The sequence below is a fragment of the Corylus avellana genome, chromosome 6, assembly GCF_965113065.1.
Source record: "Corylus avellana chromosome 6, dhCorAvel1.hap1.2, whole genome shotgun sequence".
Lineage (NCBI taxonomy): Eukaryota > Viridiplantae > Streptophyta > Magnoliopsida > Fagales > Betulaceae > Corylus > Corylus avellana.
Genome location: NC_142495.1, coordinates 10,254,943 through 10,269,127, shown reverse-complemented (window position 1 = coordinate 10,269,127; position 14,185 = coordinate 10,254,943). Strand labels below are relative to the sequence as shown.

Genomic DNA, 14,185 nt, shown 5'->3' with positions numbered 1-14,185 from the left:
GATTGTTAAAGTAATGATTAAGTGATTAAATTTACATCTTCTTATCAGCTTAAGCTTTTGGAATAACTGGTAATTTAATATGGTATCAGAGCCAAAAGTCCTTAAATCGAACTTTGATTCCATCAATTTACCCCTATTTAAATTAAATATTTTACGTGTTGGACTTCAGCTATTAAAATAGAAGTTTGAACCCACACATGAGGGAGAGTGTTAAAATAATGCTTAAATGATATAAAAGGTAGCTAACACACTTGTCGGAGCTTACCAATTCAAGAACTAGTCGAAACTATCATGCTCAATTTTTTTTTTGCTTTTTTGGAGTTGAAAATCTTTTAATGGGGATTCTGGAGTTGCATAAACTAATCCTTTGCCAAAGATGAGACAAATTGGTTAAGCTGCCCAATACTCTATAATGCACTTTAACATGTTATATTTAAAGAAGTAGTGCCACGCTTGTGAGATTTCATTTCAACCAAGAGGCAGAGATTTTGTATAAATTTTGCACTAGCGGGCACCTGTTTTTATCGGTTTCAGTTTTTGAAATAACTAGTGATTTAACTGAACTTATCAAATAATGTTGAAAATATCCAATTTTTTTAAAGTAAATATGAATGATATTTGTCAATTTGGGCTATTTTTTGGGGTTTATATGTGACAGTGCAGCTTGTCAAAATCTGATCGCTTGTTCTCTAAGTGAAGCAATCACATGGAACAGTAATTTGTAACTGGAAATGGAAGGAGTTGTTAGATCATACATATTTATTCCTTTGTAAAAAAGAAAAAGAAAAAAAGATTTACTAAATTTTTTATGTTGTACGAACATGTTTATTTTTGTATATATTATGATTATTGTATTTATTATTTTGGGTTAACTTCACAAAGGCTTTTTGAACTTTCACGCATTTTGAAAAGAGCTTTCTAAAATTCAAAAGCTCTCAATTTCACCCATCAAAATTTTAATTTGATGCAATCTAGCCCCCTATGTTAGAATTTGGTAGAGACTATGAAAAATATGAAAATACCCTCAAATTTTATTTTATTTTTTCAATTTTAATGTAAAATTAAGGGTAAAATTGAAATTTTATAAAAGTTTTAAGGTATAAAAGGTTATTTAATTCATTTTAACATCTGTTTAACGTCAAACCCTAACAAAAAGGGTAAATTATATCGAATTAAAAGTTCAAGTGATTAAATTGAGAATTTTTAAACTTTGAAAAACTCTTTATTAAAATGACTAATTACCAGCCAAAAAATTTTTTTAATAACAAAAATACTAATTACATTTGTAATGGCAATTGGAATGATATTAACTCCTATTTATTTATTATCTATGTTACGCCAAATGTTCTATGGATATAAGTTTTTTAATGCTCCAAACTTTTATTTTTTTGATTCTGGACCACGAGAGTTATTTGTTTCGATCTCTATCCTTTTACCAGTAATAGGTATTGGTATTTATCCGGATTTCGTTTTCTCACTATTAGTTGACAAGGCCGAAGATATTATATCTATCTATTTTTATAGATAATTTTCATGAATAAAATAAAAAATCAAACAGCAATCCTATACTAATGGTAAAAGTTCAAACAACCTTAGTGAAGTTTCCATATTATATTAGAGTTAATATAATTGAGGGAAGATGGCAGGGGCTTGATTGGCCAGGTGGAGTTTGATTTAGTCAACGTAAATGGTTAACAAGTTTCCACTTTTCAATGGATTATTCAAACCACCCCTACGGCTACAAGCCTACAAGCATCCACACCCTTTCTAGTTTCCACCAATTATAAGGCATCGTTTTCCTGCCTTCCTTGAGTGGGAGTTTACCTAATCCCCATATAAAGACAAACATGCTTAACATTTCTCATTAATTATTGTTAATCACGCGCTTAATTAATTTATATACACAAAAGCTGACCACATGATTCATTCTTTTTAATCTTCTTCTAAGTTCTAATTAAGCATCATCACATTTTTTTTAAACGCTTAAAGCCAAGTGGGATAAGCAATTATTGGATGTGACCTCTATATAAGTTGTAATTAATGTGATTTTTTTTTTTTTTTGGTAGATTGTAGCCATATATTATATATAGACTTGCGGACCACTAATCTAAGAGAAATGTTTTTTTTTAAAAAGAAAAAAAGAAAAAAAAGAGAAGTTTCCTTTTTGAAAAATATGGAACTTCCATTGATAAAATTTTATGAGCATAAAGCTCTTACAACATAGAGCATACAACTCTGAAAAATTATAGCAAAAAGTTATGAAGGTTAGAAAGTCATAAAAATGACTTTAAGTTTCTGCTAACCCATGTACAATTACATTAAAGGAACATATCTGCTTCATGTAAATTAGATCTAAAACATGAGTAGCTCAAATACAAAACAAAAATAAAAAACAACTAGAAACTAAAAATTCGGCCGTGAGAGTTAAGCCTTCATACCGATCTACTCCATACTCAACTCAAAGGCCAAGACAACAAATCCATCATCAACCTAAAGGTTAGGACAAACAAAATAAAAACCCCACAAGCAGCAGCGGAAGAGCACGACATCGTAGACATCCCTTCGGAAGACATGCCTTGGCCAAAGAAGATGATCAGATCTAAGGTTGAAGAGACTAGATAATCTAGATCTAGATCTAAATCTACAAACTAAATCTGAAGCAACCCGCCAGAAACGAAAACCGGTGAAGCTTACAGAGAAGACACTGAGCATAGCTACCGTAAAAAGGGAGGAGAGAAGATCTAGATTTAGAACTTTCATTCTTTTGAAATTCTTCTTGGTGTTATCTAGAAGAAAGGATAAAGAAAATCTAAAAAAGAAGTTTCAAGTTGCTAAGTAACCCCATTTGATGCATTTTTTTCAATGCCTTGTATACACACTTGGGAAAAAAATACTGCTTTCATCAGATCACGGGGTTTGCGTATGTGCTGAGGATGACTCGAGATTGTCAACATTTTTTTTTTTTTTTTTGTTTTTTGCTTAGAAAAAAAAGGACTGAGTTTTCCGAAAAAATCTGGGTTAGAGGAACTTCTTTAAACTCAATCTATAGAAGTGATATGTGTCATTTGAATATGTGAGATGCGCATATTTTTTTAATAGCATGACAAAGTTGAAATAAGTAATATTAAAAATTCATGTGTATCTCACATGTTATTAAAAAAAGGGACACATGTCATTTTTATAGACTGTCTTGAATGAAGTTCCTCTAACTGATGCCCATGATATTTTTAATTAATATAAATAAATAAAATTAGGACAAAGTTTTCCTCCAAACTGGGTTGGAGGAGTTTCCTTAAACCTAGTCTATAAAAGTGACATGTGTCTCTTTTCATATATCATATATATATATATATATATATATATATATATATAAAAGCCGAGTTTTGATGTAGAGAGTGCTTAGAATTGCGACATGTGTCCATGTTTTTAATATCTGAACCGTTTTTTTATTTTTACCTCCGGTCATTAATTAGCGTAATTAATTGTGTTGATTATATTTCAAGAGTTTTCCATACATAATTCGTTTTTTTTTTTTTTTTTTTTTTGTTCTTTATGCTTTTCATTTTAAACTACACATATGGGGACAAATTTATGTTGTTTTAATTTATTTTTTAGATTAAGGGAAGATTGAAATGATTTATTTGATTGCATTAAATATTGAGTGAAAGATTTTGTTATTTTTGTATCCATAAAAAAAAATAAAAAATAAATAAATAAAAGGATTTGTTATTTTGCTTTGTATTGTTTTTTAAATGTCCAGAATTTTATGAGTTTTATTTGTATTGAAATATAATAGGTATTACACAAAAACCTATTGGGTTTAAGGTTATTCTCAGTTTTACTACCATTCTCAATATATTGTTATAGGGTTTAGGGTTACTCTTTCCTTACTTTTTGTTCTAATTTATATATTATTTTTCATTCAAATTTCTTATTGTTCTTTTGTAAATTTAATTGACTTTGTTGTTCTTTTTTTTTTTTTTTTTTTGTTCCAATATTCGTTCTATGATTTTTTTTATCTCTTTCTTTGATGAAGAAATAAAATTGCTCCTATGAGAATAAATATTTTAATAGGTTTTATGGGTTTTATGATTTAAGGGTCTTATGCTTTAACTCATTCCAACTGGTTTTAAATTACACATATGAAAATTTTTTAATATGTTTTAATTTATATGGATTAAAACTAAAATTATATATGGTTATTTTGATAGTATATTCTTATGTGATTTATATATTCATGCAAACTTATGTGTATTTGTGTCACCACATTCAACAATATACTGTTAAATAACCTTTTTTATTTTTTTTTAACATGATAGATTTTTTTACACAATTTTTTTGACCTATAATAAAAAATACATTGGAAATGTGTTTTAAGTTTTAAAATAAAATTATAATGAATAATCCCGCGCATAGCGCGGGTTCTAAGCTAGTATATATAAAAGCCGAGTTTTGACGTAGAGAGTGCTTAGAATTGCGACACGTGTCCAAATTTTGTAATATATATCTAAGAGTGCTTAGTATTGCGACACGTGTCCATGTTTTTAATATCTGAACCTTTTTTTTTTTTTTTTTTTTTACCTCCGGTCATTAATTAGTGTAATTAATTGTGTTGATTATATTTCAAGAGTTTTCCATACATAAATTATTCAATAAATTAAGTATTATTAATGTCTGAATCAAATAAGGAAACAAATAATATAAATGAAATTATAATTTTTTTTTTTTCACACCAACAATATTTTGTTTAAATTTTAAATTTTTTTACTCATTATTTTTAATAATTGAACCTTGCAAATATTGAAAGGGTTTTTCCCTTTTCTATTTTTTTTTAATGAATTAAGTGTATGATTTTTCCTTAATTAATTCATTTTGACCTTTCTTTTTATCAATTCACGTGTCCATGTTTTTTTTTAAAAAAAAATTTTAATTTTTTTACTTATAATTTTTAATAATTGAACCATGCAAATATTGAAAGGGGTTTTTCCTTTTCCTATTTTTTTTTAATGAATTAAGTGTATGATTTTTCCTTAATTAATTCATTTTGACCATTCTTTTTATTAACTCATGTTTATCTCTCTCACCCTAAATCACGATTTTTTTTTTTAATAAATTAAGTGTCTTAATTCATTAATATCTCTCCCTTTATTAAAACACAATTTTCCCTTAATTAATTCATTTTGACCTTTCGTTTTATTAACTCACATTTATCTCTCTCACGTCGGTCTCTCTCACTCTAAACTCACCCTTTCCTTCTACGGCAACAACGTTTCAAAACACTTTCTTATAGAAGTTGACGGTTGTACAAAGTTTATTTAATCAGTTTCATGGAAATATAGAAGTTGACGGTTGAAAATTAGTATACTTTTTTTTGTGCTTTTATTTATTTATTTTATGCTTTTCATTTTAAACTACACATATGGGAATGAATTTAGTTTGTTTTAATTTATTTTTTAGATTATGGGAAGATTGAAATGATTTATTTGATTGAATTAAATATTGCGTGAAAGATTTTGTTATTTTTGTATCCATAAAAAATAAAAAATAAAAAGATTTGTTATTTTGCCTTATATTATTTTTTAAATGTCTAGAATTTTATGAGTTTTATTTGTATTGAAATATAATAGGTATTACACAAAAACCTATTGGGTTTAGAGTTACTCTCAATTTTGCTATCATTCTCAATATATTGTTATAGGGTTTAGGGTTACTCTTTCCTTATTTTCTGTTCTAATTTATATATTATTTTTCACTCAAATTTCTTATTGTTCTTTTGTAAATTTAATTGACTTTGTTGTTCATTATGTTTTTTTGTGTTCCAATATTCCTTCTACGATTTTTTTATCTCTTTCTTTGATGAAAGAAATAAAACTACTCCTGGGAGAATAAATATTTTAATATGTTTTATGGGTCTTATGTTTTAACTCATTCCAACTGGTTTTAAATTACACATATGAGAATTTTTTAATATGTTTTAATTTATATGGATTAAAATTAAAATTATATATGATTCTTTTGATAGTATATTTTTATGTGATTTATATATTCATGCAAACTTATGTGTAATTGTCTCACTATGTTCAACAATATACTGTTGAATAACCTTTAGTATTTATTTATTTATTTTTATTGAAATAGGCATGATAGATTTGTTTACACAATTTTTTTGACATATAATAAAAAATACAATGGAGATGTGTTTTAAGCTTTAAAATCAAATTATAATGAATAATCCCGCGCATAGCATGGGCTTTAAGCTAGTTTTAATAACATGCGAGATGCACATAAGTTTTTAATAAAATTTATTTCAACTTTGTCCCTACTATTAAAAAAATATGTACATCTCACATGTTCAACGGACACATGCATGTCACTTTTATAGATTAAGTTGAAAGAAATTCCTCCTATCCAGTTTGGAAGAAAACTTTATCCATAAAATTATGTATTTTGAATATTTCAAATACTTTCATATCTATTCATATATAAAAGTTTTATGTGTATAGGTGTATTTAATTGAAAGATTTTCCTCTTTCAAGTGAGTCCGAAATTTTAGAGGAAAACCCAAAATTTTAACCATAAAGAAAAATTTGTCTCATATCGGCTAGATGCAAAGATATCAGAAAGTTTATAAAGAATTCTCCTCACTTAACAATAAAATGAAGTGATGGAGAAGAAAGCTAGCGACCTAGAGGTGGTAAAGCCGCTCGTGTCATGCAAGTATGCAACACATGCAAGGGCAATGGGCGCACTTTGCCCTTCACACCAGAGCAATTGAGGAGCTCTAATTTATTTTGAAAAAAAATAAATTGCTGACTACATGAGGCTCGGTCAACCGAGATGGTGTATCACCGCCCCCATACAAAAACCCAAGAGCCTCGCTAGAAGGCTTGGGAGATTCTCGGAATTCAATGAAAAATATGAACATTCAAATGATCTTTGACCGTTAAATGTGTCCAAAATATCTATCATACAGAGACAATCTCACATACTTTCTTCTTTCTCTTACAATATCTTTTGTACTATTATCTCCATAAGTTGTTTCTTGTTACTCTAGAAACTGCTTCTTTTTTTTTAGTAACATTTGGGTTTCATTGTGTCCTGTGAGTTACTTTGTCAAATCCCTTAACACTTAGAAATGGGACAATATTTTTCCCATTTCAGCCTCTACACTTGCCATTGTGATCAAGCCATGAAGTTCTAACATCTTTTGCCTTCATATTTTTCCTATTTTCAATATATTCTTCCAATAGACCTTGGGTAAATTTCAATGAATTATAAGAAATATTAATAAAAAAAAGGGAAAAATCATTTTCAGCCTCTACGTTTTTATCTTATTTGGATTTAGTTATTGGGTTTCTAATTTCAAGAATAAAATGTCTTAAGTTTTGCCCAAATTTCAAATAGGTCTATTTGTCACCTACGTTAAAGTTAACGGTTTGTCATATGTTACATATATCTTATTTGACACCTTAGCGTCCATGTTAACACCCAATACCAATGTCACATCAGGAAATGTCATGTCAACCCTAAAAAAAAAAAAAAAAAAAGATTCAAGTCTTAAAACCTATCGATCTAATTTCCTTTGGCGTGAAACTTTTAGAGAAACAAAAACTTGAGAATAAGATCTGTTATCCATCATAGTTTCGATTTCAAAAATTTTCTTATGTATGAAACTTTATATGTCAAAGGGTCATCAAGAATCTATGTGTTTGTGTTCACGTTGTGACCAAATTTATATTAAAGATCGTTAAAAGGGAAATTATTGTAAGAGATGCCAATTGTATCCATCACTTTGTTCATGGCGAATGCTCGTGCAGTGAAGATTGGTGATGAGGACATATGATCTTTAAAGTTGACAAAATTCTTTTTCTATTCTTCACCTTGAGTTCTATAAGTAGCAATCTCAATCTTCAAGTCCTTAGCTCATTTATTTTTTGTAAGACAAACGTAAATATTTATTGTAAATGCGTGGCCCATATGTTGACAACACAAGACAAGGATTTTTACAGAGAAAGTGTTAACCCACTCGTATGATGGGTACTCTAGGTTTTTGTTTTCCTAAAAGTTTCACACATTATTGATTGTTTATTTAATGGATTATTGCCAAGTCCCCTAGGGTTTTCTTATTTCGCTACTTTATTTACTTTGATAGGTGCAATAGGATAGTTTTCCCAATTAATTAATTTAGGAAGTACCGCGAGTAATTTTCCAGGTTAATTATTCTCAAATGTTACACTGTTGAAGCGTGGTGGGGGTTCACCATGTGTAATGCCCCATGGAAATCAATTAACTAGTAATTGACTCCATGATTCACTTCCCAGCCTTGTCCCTTACAGAACAAGACTCAAGAATCATAACATCTCCTAAGCGAGAGAATACAGTGGAAAACTTTCAACCACATGAATAAGAAAGAAATAACTAGATATCATTATCATAATAACCAGAGTAAAGCGAAAACATCATAGCATAAACATATTCTCAAATGTGCTAATCAAAGACCGATCATCAAATATATTACAAACTATGGTAATTGTTTGAAAATAAGATAACAAGATCAATGGCTAAGTTTAAGTAATGCCAGCATGGTGACAATATCAATCATCTCCGCCCGTGTGGTTCCTCCATCGTTCCACATGGACTTAAGCCAAACCGGGTCCATGTCCTAAAAAATGACCTGAATCAGGTCCTTGGCCACCACCAACTGATTGTCTGTATCCATGTTCCTCTACGCTAGCTAAACTACGCAATTATACATAACAAAAGGTGAATAATAAAGGGGTAAGTTTAAAGACTTAGTGAGTAAAAATGCACATAGTACTTATGCCATTTAGTGATGAATTCCATTTAGTAAAGTATTCAACATTTTAGGCTCGCCACTTATTCATGAATGCATTATAGGTGATGTGGTCTTTTGTATACCAAGATATATTAATAATAAAATACTACTCGCAATAGTACGAATCCCTGTAGGATAGGACTATATTGAGGGTGTTGAACCTCAAGGACTACGTACGTGTTATTATCAAGTTTGTCAAGATAAAATATAACTCAATTTAAAAGAAGATTGATTTGTTTTGCTTTTATATAGGTAAATCCATACAAATAAAGATAAAAATTATGAGAGATAGAATAGGGGGTTGATTTCACCATTCATCGCATAACAATGGTCAATCATAGATTAATAAGGAAAATAATACCATCATTAAGGAATAAGTATAACCCATTTTCGATTGGCACGGACCGTCCACCTAAACACTAAGATGGGGTACGACCCATCTTCCCTAAGTATGAATTATCTAATTCTTTAATAGGATACATATAATCAAGGGAATAATATAACTCATATTCTGTTATCACGAACTATCTACCTAAATTACATTAAACTAGTTATAGGGTAGAAAAAGCTGTGACCAGCAGCTAACGTTCTGTACTATAGTGCTGAGCGTTCGCGTACTGTTTACCCAACGATTTAAGGGTTGCAGTCGTACGCTCGTGCAATATCCAGTGGTCAACCAAAAGTCAACGTACATTATGGCTGGTCCTTACATGAGCGTACGTGTACTTTTGCAGGTGAGCGCTCACGTTGTCCCCACACGAGCATTTGGCTAGAAAGTCCAAAATCCCAAGAATGACCCTCCAACTACTCTTAGTGACCCAAAAGTCCAATTAACCCTATAACCAAGCTATCTTAGCCTAGTTGATTATTTGGGTCACTACACTATGAGACTTCTTGTATTAGGGTACCTTTAGCCAGATTCCTTTGAGTAGGGTTGTTATGCCATGCTCTCATCCTAGTCATCAACTGCGAACTTCTCCCTATTGAATTGTGCTATTAAATATTTAATGGTCTCATTTTCTTCTTGCTTGAGCGTGAGAAGGTAAGCAGCTAATTTCCTCATCTTCCTCTCTTCGATGAATTGCATTAGGAATTGCTTCCCCAAATCTTTAAACAAACTCAGAGAATTGGATGGAAGGCTTCTAACCCACCTATGGGCAAGCTCCCTCAATGTGGTTGGGAAATCCTGGCACATGTTCTCATTTAGTGTCCCTTAGAAGAACATGTGGGCCTTGTAGGTCTCTATATGATTCAAAGGATCCTTACTGCCATTCATAGGCCTTTATTTAGGGCATTTTGAACTTCGAGGGCAATGAAAACTCTCTTACCTTGATTGTGAAAATGAGGTTCGTCCATTCAAGCAAACTTTCGAACGTTGGGGCTCGACTGCCATTCACCATCCTCACCATGGCATCAAATTTGTCGTGAAGATCTTTATTACAATTTAGCAATTCTAACAAGCTTATGTTAGCAGGACTAATGCAATGTTTATCAAGTGTGAGAATGAGCTGGAAGCATTCTGTTAAGTTTGTTGAGATCGTTGTTCAACTGATAAGTTGGTTGATTTGTTAACTAGATTAGTTAATTAGTTAGTGATTAATTAATCTATCTTTCAATGTAATAATCATAGTATAAATATTGAACTATTGTATTATTATTCATTAATGCAAAGGAGTTGAAAGTTTCCGCAATTTTACTTGACATTTGCACACTCTGTTTGCCTCTGCTTTCTGAAATAGTATAAGAGCATACTCTGTTCTTCATTGTTCTTCCTTGCTTCTCATTCTTTTTCGCCTAAATCATTAATTTTCATCTATGTTCTTCATTCAATCTTCTCTGTTCTTTATTCAATCATCTTTGTTCTTCAATATTTATAGTTTCTTCCTTTCTTCTTCATGCCTTTGACTACTTTACTCCTGTTAACTCCATGGATGCTGATTTTTAATAACAATGTGACAATAAATTAAGCACTCAATATATTTTCGAATCATAACAAATCAAACAAAGTAAGCATTTGATATAAACAAAAATTATAATGAGTCAAAATAAACTTGTCATTTGAAATTGCTCTCAAATCAAAAAGCATTCCCAAAAATTCAGTCATTAATCTATGAAAAACAACAATAGTCTTTAGAACACATAATAAAAAAAACAAGGCTTCACTCCTAGCCCTAACTAGAGATTTAGTTACTCATAATATTAAAATACTTAACAACGTATAAATAAAAAGACATGAAAAAAGAAAGAACTTAAATATTAGGAATAAATCCTATGCATGAAGCCCTCCTCTGATTCTTCTCTACGACAACTCCTCTTATTCTTTCAGCCCAGGATGGGCGCTGTGGCTCTTCCTTAATCGTGCGGCTTGTTGTTCTATATATAGTGGAGAGTTGGCGTTAGATTTCTTTAGGGCAAAGAAAGCCCTTTTGTTTTCTTATTTCCACGTACTCTTTCCTTCTCTATTTGGGATTTTTTCTCCTCTTTTTGGTATCCTTTGTTGACTTGGTCTTTCTCTTCTTTATTTACGCACGGCCCACTTGTAACTTTTCTTGTGCAATTGTTTTCCCTCTTTTCATGTGTAAGCACATTTCCTTTCTTTTGAGTTTTTGTTTTGGCTTGGCTTTTCTTTTTTTTTTTTTTCTTTTTTTTTTCTTTTTTTTTTTTTATTTCTTTCTTTTCCTATAAAAGGCAATAACTTGCATTATAATATCATTTTAAGCTCACATTTAATAATTAATCATTATTCCACAATTACATATAAAATGTAAGAATTGGTATAAAATAAAGTATGATAAAGCTTATTTTGGAGTAATTAACTTTTCCCCCGATAAACTACAACGCATTGTCACTTTGCCTTACTACTATCTTCAAAACCAACCTTATTTGGACTCCATTATTCCACAGTCATTGTTATTTCTACCGCAGATGTGCGGTTCTTTTCCTGCACTAGTATCTGAATTGGTTGCATTTTTCTGGACCTAGTTTCTCCATCAAATCCTTAATTTAAATGGTACTCTTCAATTCACGAAGTTGAAAAGAAATCTGTCAAAACACTTTAAGTGAGAGAGGGGGATTTAAAGGAACTTTTCTTCTAGAAGCTGTGATTGCCAGAGAGAGAACTTTTCTTCTTGGCTTGATTTGCTTCCAGAGAACTGTTTGCTTCAACTATAACAAACAACCCAACTAGGTTTTCCAATCAGAATCATGTAGAATGGATAGAGATGAGCTTGGAAGAAGAGGGATTACTTGGGGAGAATGGTCCAGAAGCCTTTGTAGTTAACAATTCAAAGTGAGGGTAAAATTGTTACAAAAATTGATAAAATGGTACGTGCTTCCCACATGATGGGTTGACCATCTCTTTTAACACCCTTGACTGACGGAATGAGGGTTTTAGGCATAAAATGATAGTTTGATAGGGTCGGGTAGTAGGGTTGTCAGTTCATGGGGGAAAAGTGACAATGCGTTGTAGTTGATGGGGGAAAAGCTAATTACCCCTTATTTTAATAGAGAAAGTAAAAACTTTTAAGCTATCATTAGATGCTATTCCATTAAGTTTTGCATTGTCTGGTGTAGAATTTTCCAGTCCATTCTATCTTCACCATGAAGATAGTCCAAGGACTCTGCTCGTTTCACAACCATTGCCTAGAAACAACTACCATACATGCAAAAAGTCAATGTCAATGGCTCTCTCTGCCAAGAACAAGCGTGGGTTCATTGACAGATCTTTGGCAAAACTAGCAATGGAAACTTCAGATTATCTTGCATAGGATAGGTACAACAATATAGTATTATCGTGGATCCTCAACTCAGTGTCTCAAGAGATTGCTTCTAGCATCATCTACATCGACTCTGCTGAGGAAATATGGAATAATATCAAAGAGTGTTTTTCTCAGTCAAATGGACCTCGCATTTTCCAGCTACAAAAGGCCATATTTGCTCTTTTTCAGAACAATCATTCAATGAGTTCTTTTTACACTTCTTTAAAAGGATTTTGGGATGAGTTGAACAACTATCACCCCTTGCCTTTGTGCTCGTGTGGAACATCACGAATTGTTATTGATTATCAACACCGAAAGTATGTATTTCAATTCTTGGTGGGATCGAATGAGTCCTTCTCATACATCAGAGGTAAGATTCTAATCATGGATCCACTGCCATAGATAAACCAAATTTTTTCAATGTTTGTGCATGAAGAGCGTTAGAGAGAGATTACCTCTACATTCTTTACTCCTTTGAACCATGCACCAACAGCAATGGTGACAAAGTATAATCCACCTTATCCATCACGTCCTCAAGGCTCTAGGACACAAGACAATACTCATAAAGAATGCCTACTTTGCACTCACTGTGTCCTTCTTGGTCATACCATTGAGAAATGTTACAAATTGCATGGCTATCCTCCAGGATACAAATTCACTAAAGGGAAGAATGATTCTTCAACAAAGTAGGTATCTGATTCTACCATGCCACAACTTCTAATCACATATGAGCAATGCCAGCAGCTGTTAACCTTGCTTAGATACAAGTCTCCTAATGATGTTTCTTCTGCTCAAGTTGTCAACACTGATAACCAGGATCACTTGTTCACTAAGATGGCAGGTAATACACATCATTCCTTCTATTTTCAATCCTCCGCTCAATCATCAAATCCAGGAGATAAACATTCTGTTTTCTCTTCAATTTCTCTTTTTCCAATGGCTGCTAATAATTATGTTAAGTATCCGTGGATAATTGACACAGGTGCCACAAATCACAAGGTTTGTTCAATCTCTTTTCTCACAACAATTACATCAATTGTTTCTAAACAAGTTAAATTACCAAATGGTAACGTTGTTGTAGTCACACATGTAGGCACTGTTAAGATTTCTACAACATTGACTCTTACAAATGTATTCTGTGTTCCTTCTTTTTCTTTCAATTTGATTTCTGTAAGCAAATTGATCAATGTTCTTAACTGTTGCTTAATATTTTTGGTTGAATTCTGCTTCGTTCAGCAACTGTTAGACGGGAAGATGATTGGATTGGGTAAAGAGAGAGGTGGCTTGTAACATTTAATACTGCATGACTTGGAAGTTTTCTGTGATTCGAGTGTTCCAGTTTTAGCTCCTCCTTCTGCATCAATAAACCCTGCTTTCAATTCTGTTTTCAATTCTGCATCTGTTGCTTCTGTAAATGTCTTTACCAATGTTTGACATTCTAGATTAGGTCATTTGTCTAACTCAAGAATTCAATTACTACATCATGTAATTCTTGGTTGTTCTTCAACTTCTAATAAAGATTGTTCAATATGTTCTTTGGCAAAGTAACATAGAATTCATTTTCCCACTAGCAACACACATTGCACTCATT

General features: G+C 31.5%; 1 pseudogene; it reads left to right on the top strand.

The window, feature by feature from the left end:
• Nucleotides 1–12,978: 12,978 nt before the first annotated feature.
• LOC148584851 (uncharacterized) lies at nt 12,979–13,865 on the top strand (annotated as a pseudogene).
• Nucleotides 13,866–14,185: the final 320 nt, after the last annotated feature.